This window comes from Stigmatopora argus, chromosome 17 (assembly GCF_051989625.1).
Source record: "Stigmatopora argus isolate UIUO_Sarg chromosome 17, RoL_Sarg_1.0, whole genome shotgun sequence".
NCBI classification, from domain to species: Eukaryota; Metazoa; Chordata; class Actinopteri; order Syngnathiformes; family Syngnathidae; genus Stigmatopora; species Stigmatopora argus.
This window is the reverse complement of record NC_135403.1, coordinates 11,935,751-11,942,085: the sequence shown is the minus strand read 5'-3', so window position 1 is coordinate 11,942,085 and position 6,335 is coordinate 11,935,751. Positions and strand designations below refer to the sequence as shown.

General features: G+C 46.1%; 1 protein-coding gene across 1 annotated transcript in view; it reads right to left on the bottom strand.

The window, feature by feature from the left end:
* The window catches only part of sulf1 (sulfatase 1), a 28,364-nt gene extending 24,629 nt beyond the window's left edge, over positions 1-3,735 (bottom strand). Inside the window, exon 1 of the mRNA XM_077624057.1 lies at positions 3,375-3,735. The gene's annotated coding sequence lies outside the window, so the exon portion shown is untranslated. The remainder of the gene's footprint in view (positions 1-3,374) is intronic.
* Between the last annotated feature and the right edge of the window lie 2,600 nt (positions 3,736-6,335).

Sequence of the window (6,335 nt, the reverse complement as noted above, 5' to 3'; positions counted from 1 at the left end):
GGATCTTCTCGACAAACCCGACTGAACCCGCCTCGGAAGAACTAAGGTAAGACGCGTGACGTGTCGGTTTAACGTAGCGACGTAGCAAAGGAAAAAAGCGAGAAAGCCGAAACAAATGCTAGCTTCTATTAGCGCACTTTTAGGGGGGGGCTTCATTCATTGGCAGCCCTCCCTCGCTCGCCCCTTTCTCCCCCAGCTCGGACCCTCCCGCCCCATTATCTCCTTTCTTAGATGAAAGCTCGGCACTTCTCCCTCCGAGAAAAAAAGGGGGGTAAAAAAAAAAAAAAGTAAGAATTCCGACAGGCCCGCTTAATTGTACGCGATACACACGGGGGCCTTTCTTTTTCCCGGCCAAAACAGATTGCTTCTCCCCGGGGAGGGGATTATTTGACAAGGGACCACAAAGCGGGGACAGTGCCACCCTCTAGGGGGCCCCGGACCAAGAGGGGGGGGTAAAGCTAGCGGACACGTTTTCCGATGTTTTCTTTATTCGCCGCCAGAGATTACGTTAGAAGCCCGTGCCGTCGCGCTCGTTAGCCTCTTGAAAGCTAGTCGCTCAATGCTAGGCTAGGCACTTTGGCGCTAAGAAATGTCAATGGCGGTAAATGAACAAACCAGAGAAAAATAATAATGAAATTTACAGTGCTAGAACAAACAAAGAGGATGTTTGCTGAATTTAAGCTTCTTGTACGGGCCATATTCAACGTATTTTCATAAACGGATGTAGTTTCGATAAGACTTTGGTTGGATTTGATGAGTCATCCATTTGCAGATGTTTTGGTTGACCTTTTTTGGTTTTTAGTAGTTAGCATAGCATAGTTTGGTTTCAAGCAACTTAGCGGTTTCTGTTAAAAAAGCTAAGAAAATGGAGATTGCCAAGCAGAACTGTGAATTTAACGGTAACATTGTTGGTTTTTTTTTTCTTTTGTCACACCGCAAACTATGAAATAACAGAATCATGACTGAGAAAGGGATTTTGATGCCAAAGAAAAATGTAGTTACAGATGTACAAGGTGCTAACTGACCACATTGGCATCTTTTCTCACAACATTGGTCTGATTTTGAGGGACCGTTTTATTTTGTAGCTTCATTTAATAGCTAACTTTCAACATATTGGTATTTCTTTCCTCGGTAATCGACGTGACAATGTAAGATTTACTTCCTGGTCTTTTTAAGAACTGCAAAACTGCAGATTTAAATGCTGTCTTTCAGTCCGAACTCACTGTAAAACCACACAAAATGCAAAACTTTTAAAATTTTGTCTTTCCGTTTTCAGTTTTAATAGGCCGACGTTTGAATAAAAAGCCGAATTAGCGCCAGGCCACGTCAGAATTCCGTCCAGTGACGACAAATACTCGAATGTTTGCGTGTCCTGACCTTGGTCGCTCAAATGGGGGGCTGCATAAACACTTGGACTCGGGAGGGAGGGTTTAGCGGACTAACGGGGTGCATTGTGGGCTCCGAAATAGATCCATGCTATAGAGCGCGTTAGCCTTGGAAATAGCTTCTAAAAATATCCCAAAATAACTCAATGTAAGCCTCGAAAGTGCAGCTGATGACTTTGGAACTTCCTTTTCGGCATCTTGATTAGATTCTCTCGCCTTTATCAATCAATCAATAGTCATTGTTTGACCTGCTGACGCGCGAGGACGTCAACTCGTTCAGCCTCCAGCAGGGGGTGCTCTCAAAAACAAAAAACAATGGATACGCCAATGCCTTTGTCAACCAAAACCCGTGAAGAAAATGGAACCCATGGAGATCTACAGATATGACACATAGCTTACCGCTAGCGCAAGAATTTGTCCCGGCAATTAGTCATTAGATAAAGCTCGATGACGGGAATCGCGGACCGACCTAAAAGGAAAAGATGGCAAAGTCGCTACTAGAATAATGTTTATCCTGGCCTGGAGTGGAACCCCCCCCCCCCCCCCCAGCCAAAGTCTAATTATTTGCAGCAGCTGCCGCTCACTCCCGCTGTTGTTTGTAGCACGCTGAAGCTAAACAGTTTAAAAGGAGCACCCTCGGAATCCAAACACAACACGGAGCTGCAACTAAACGGACTCAAGCCAAGTGGAATTCTTACGGTCTTCAAGACTTTGTCAAATGGAATCCTCGGTTAATGCCACCGTCCTAGAAAACAGGACTGGTTCTGTTCCAGGTCGTGTCGAGACCCTCAAGACCGGTCTTTGTCTTTAGACCTGACTTTGAGGGTCTCGGTCTTGTCTGGGTGGGTCTTGAGACCAAATTTTGAACGTCATGGTCTTGGGCTGGTCTCGGACCACCTGGCAGACTAAGGATTTTCTGTCAAGACCAGGACTTCAAGTTCGTTAAAGAGAGTTGAAGTCAGAACACTTGGACAAGAGCCAATACATTGATTTTTTTGTGTTACAATCTTTACACCAGACAAGGAAGGTCTTGGTCTTGGTAGTTAATGGTCTCAAGCTATTCCTGGTCTCAGATTTTTCAGGGTCTTGAGCCCTGCGCTAAATCCGAGGAACTGCTGATCACCACCCAAGCGTCACCCAAACCGATTGAGACCGATTCCAGTCTGTGTTCATTCATTTGCTTGAAATGGACTTTGCCTTGCTATCAACTAAAAGCTGTTGACCACCAAAGAAGGAGGACCAAGACCACTTGCCAGACAAACTGTCCATTTGGTCAGGCAGACACTGTCAACATTTCAAGCAACCTTGGTTTTTCTCTGGTTTTCGACTCGCCCAGTTTGGATCCAAGGCCCAGCCAACGACATCTTTCAGATAAGTCAAAGCCCGTTTTTTTTTCAACCCCCGGGAAAAAGTGTCCGTCTTAAAAAGCCGCAAGCATCACAGCCGACTGGGGGTTAAGTACTTCAAGCAGCAGGCAGGAAGCGCAGCCACGGCTGGTTTACCAGAGTCAACAGCGGCTCGCACAACGGCCGCTTTCACTGGCCCCTCGTCCCGGGCGCCGTTTTACAGCTGCGCCGTCTCTCCCGGGATGGAAACACTATACGCCTCCTTCCCCTTTTCTTTCTGAAAGTCCAGTGGAAATGACGCACGGTGGCAACCCGGAGACTTCTTGACAGCTCCCACGTTTCGGCGCCTCATCTGTTAAGCTTTAAGATCGGCGAGGAGATAGGATCCAAATGGACTCCTGGCAAGTCCTTCAAAGTTCTTGCCTCACTGACCGTGCGCCCGGTGGTGGTGTGGAATTTTCAAAAAGGTTGGGAAAGTCAAATTCTGCATCAGAACGGAGCGCAACGCTGTCAGAATACGCCGAAAAGTGCCATTAACGGAATGCGCTGCCTACTAATCCCACGAGACGCAGGAATTTGCCACTGAGGGAATTCCCGTCACTAACGCGGCGACGGATCTCCGCTCCCCGGCATCGTCACCTACCTGGCGGCGCGGCGTGTAGCCCGAGGAATCCCGCGAGCGTCCCCCCGTGCTCATGCAGAGGACTCGATGGTGGAAGGAACCCAAAGCCAGGGAAGGGGAGGACCGGACGGACGGACCACACGGCTCCTGGAAGACAAGCTCTGTCTCTCCTCTAACTAATCCCCTCTCCGATGTGATGACACCCTCCGACCTCGACCATCTGTTGAAACACGTCCCGGAGCGGTCGGCGCACCGAGACGGAGAGCTCTCCCGCCCCGACGGCGGGCTGGCCCAATCACGAGCCTGCTGCTGGGTGGCTCCGGCGAACCGGGAGGCAGGGACCAGGACGCCGTGTGGGACGCACACACACACACACACACACAAGTATTGGGGAAGCCAGAAAAGCCCTGGTATTGGTAACCTGAGAGGGAGAGTGAGAGGAGTGGAAAGAGAACAAACGGGAGGGGAAGACTTGAAATGAGTTTCAGGTCATAAAACCAGATGAACAACGGTGGCGTGGACTTTGGGAATATTCACGTCAATCTATCATCAGCTAAAAGACAAGCAGATGAATTGACAGAAAGGCAAGAAAAAATGTCAGTTGTATTTATGTTTTTTTTATATATATATTGTATTTAAACCAAAAAAGGAGGAAAATAAATAAATATTCTGTTGGTATTCTTGTGTGGTTTCATTTTTAGTTATTCATTTGAAAGCGAAAAGGGATAAATATTGTCTTTTGGGTTGGCTGTTGTTCTAGCCCAAGGGTGTCAGACTCGGGTTGCTTCGCGGGCCGCTTTAACGTGGGCTGGACCATTTTAGATATAATATTTAGATTTTTTTTAATAAATGGATTAAAAGAACTGGATTAAAAGCCCTGAATATTCAGTTTTTTAAAGATCTAAAACAATGTTTATTTGAGCTTTTTCTATATATTTTTAGATTTTACAAAATGATTTTTGAACTAAAAACTGAAAAAAATGGATTAAATAATTACAATTATTGATTTTAAAGGGGAAAAATCAGGAAATTTAATATACATCTATACTCTTCATTTGAATTTGATCCTAAAACAGAAAGTCGGCACTCATGATTTACTTTCCCAGGCCACACAAAATGATGCGGCGGCCCAGATTTGGCCCCCGGGGCGCCACTTTGACACGTGTTCTAGCCAAAAAGGTAAGTTTAGTTACGCGACGTGGCCAGTCCAATCTGGCCCCCCGGGCCTTGAGTTTGACACCTGTGCTCTGTAGTTAAAATCTAGCCATATGACTTGCTGTGTTTTAGTAAATCATTCAAAATTAGTGTCTCGCGCTAGCTTAAAGGGTCCCTTCGTTTGCGGTCGGGCCTAATTAAAGCACCGAACTGTAAAACAAGGCAAAACTGTTACATTTGCAGATACTAGTGGTGGCCCTCGCACCTCCGTGTGATAAATCCTTACAGTTCCACGGCCGCATTCCTGGCCTTCATCACCTTATTGCCTCCAGTGAAAGGGGAGGGGCTTATGGCCGGTGGTGGGTAGGGGGGCAAATGTTACAAAGCCCGAGGAAGAAGAGGAAGTGGATTGATAACGGATTCGACCAAGGGACAATTAGAGAAAGTGTTAACGCTGGGGCGTCAAAGTGGCGGCCGGGGGGCCGGATTCGAACCGTCACGTCGTTTTGTACGGCCCGCCAAAGTGAATCGATGACCAAATTCAAATCAAATTTCTATTGTACTGAATGAGAATCTGACATTGTTTACAATTTGAAGTATACATATAAAATATGAATGGATGAACTGGGAATAATTGGCTGTTTACGTCAATAAAAAATAAGAAAATATTTTGTTTTGCTTCATAAATGTCGTAGTTTATGTCAAGAAAAAATATAGGGCAAAAATAAATAGGAAAATATTTTTTTCTTCGTAAATGTCAGTAAAACAATTCATGAAAATAGAAAAAAAATACACGTAAAAATAATCCAAAATTAGGAATGCCATGATGGCAATAGGCGACCAATCCGTTGAACTGGGAGAGACCTCTCGTAGGTCAAATGGATTTGATGTGTTAAAAAAAAAACGTAAAGGTGAGAAAAGCCGTCAAAGGAATCATTTGATCATTAAAAAGGGATTACGAGACCCCGATGATGCTGGAGAGAGACTTGAAAGGCCGCCGTCCTAATGAGTTAATACCCGCTTGATATCCGACGGTGAGTTAATCAGAGGTGCGAAACGTCTAAGGGGGGCCGCTAGGGAGGAGTCCATTTGCATCCTGTGGCCCACGTCCCGAGGCTTTTGTCAAACGGAGGCACGCGCCCCTGATAACGGGATGGACGATATTCAAATTCACTACAATGTCAATTTGAATTGATTTCATTAGGAATTCATCATCCCCATTGAATACGTTTTATTGTGTCGTCAAAAAATAAATTGAATTACATGTATATTCAACGAAATAAGTCCTTTGATTTAATAACCAGAATAATATAATATAATGTAAAGGAGGAAAACAATGATTTAAAAATGCTTTTACAAAAAAAAATCTACTTTAGACCACGTTTATCCTCATTTTAATTGTATTCGTTCATTTTTTTTTGTACCGCTCATCCTCACAAGGATCGCGGGGGTGCCGGTGCTGGTCTCTCCTGCCGGATGTTGACATTTACAGATGTGCTGGACCCCTGGCAAAACAGTCCAAATTTCCCCCCCACTGCCCCCCTTGAGTTCCATCGGGGGCCGCCATTTTTAATCTGGCCAAAAGCGCAGGGATTTGCCGGCCCCCGCCCCGAGGCTCTTTTGGAAACCTCTCGGCCGTGAGAATGAAGCGGCGGGGGGTCGGAGGTGTGGGCAGGGGATGTGGCGGGGCGGGCGGCCCCCCCCTCCGTCCCCATTTGTGAATTTACTTAATCTAATTTGAGTCCCTCACAACAGTGAGTCTCTCCCTAGCCCGTCGCCAGCCCCCCCCAAAATGGCCCCACCCCCAGTTTCAAACGTCAGGGCAAG